The sequence below is a fragment of the Simochromis diagramma genome, unplaced genomic scaffold (assembly GCF_900408965.1).
Source record: "Simochromis diagramma unplaced genomic scaffold, fSimDia1.1 OVJJ01000531.1, whole genome shotgun sequence".
NCBI lineage: Eukaryota > Metazoa > Chordata > Actinopteri > Cichliformes > Cichlidae > Simochromis > Simochromis diagramma.
Window position 1 is genome coordinate 1,853,997 of NW_024387353.1, and position 581 is coordinate 1,854,577.

A 581-nucleotide genomic window follows, 5' to 3' on the forward strand; every position below is an offset into this window, starting at 1 on the left:
TTTTGCTTTTCGTCGTTACGCAGTTTCTGTAACCAGGTGTTTTTTCTGCTCCACCAGTCATTCACTCACACATTGTTTCACTTCCCTTTAAGAAACCTCTCATGCATATCAGCACAGAGAGAATCATCACACAGTTTGAGCTGAAATATGTTCAAAACTACACTGGAAATAAAAAAAAAAACAAAACAAACAAAGATGTGTCAACAATTTTAAAAGATGTTAAGCTTCCACATCATTAGTTCTTCATAATAAACAGCTTGTTCCTGGATAAGAAACTCAATACCACTACTTACCTATGTGGTTTTTTTTTTATTGCTTACACTGTTTTAAATGATATGATACAATAAGAACACCAGAGATCTTTATCTTCACTCTGTGCAGTTTAACTTTTTTCATTGGAAATTGTCCTGAGTGTCTGAATATTCATTTCCAAAGCTGACTTTGTTCTTAGGACAAAATTTATGAATAAAATAATTATTCAGTTACACAAAAAGTTTCCTAGCCTTTCATATTAAATGAAATTAAAGAAAAGAGAAGAACACTTACATTAAAAAAAAAACGCTCTACGGCTGACTTCCTTC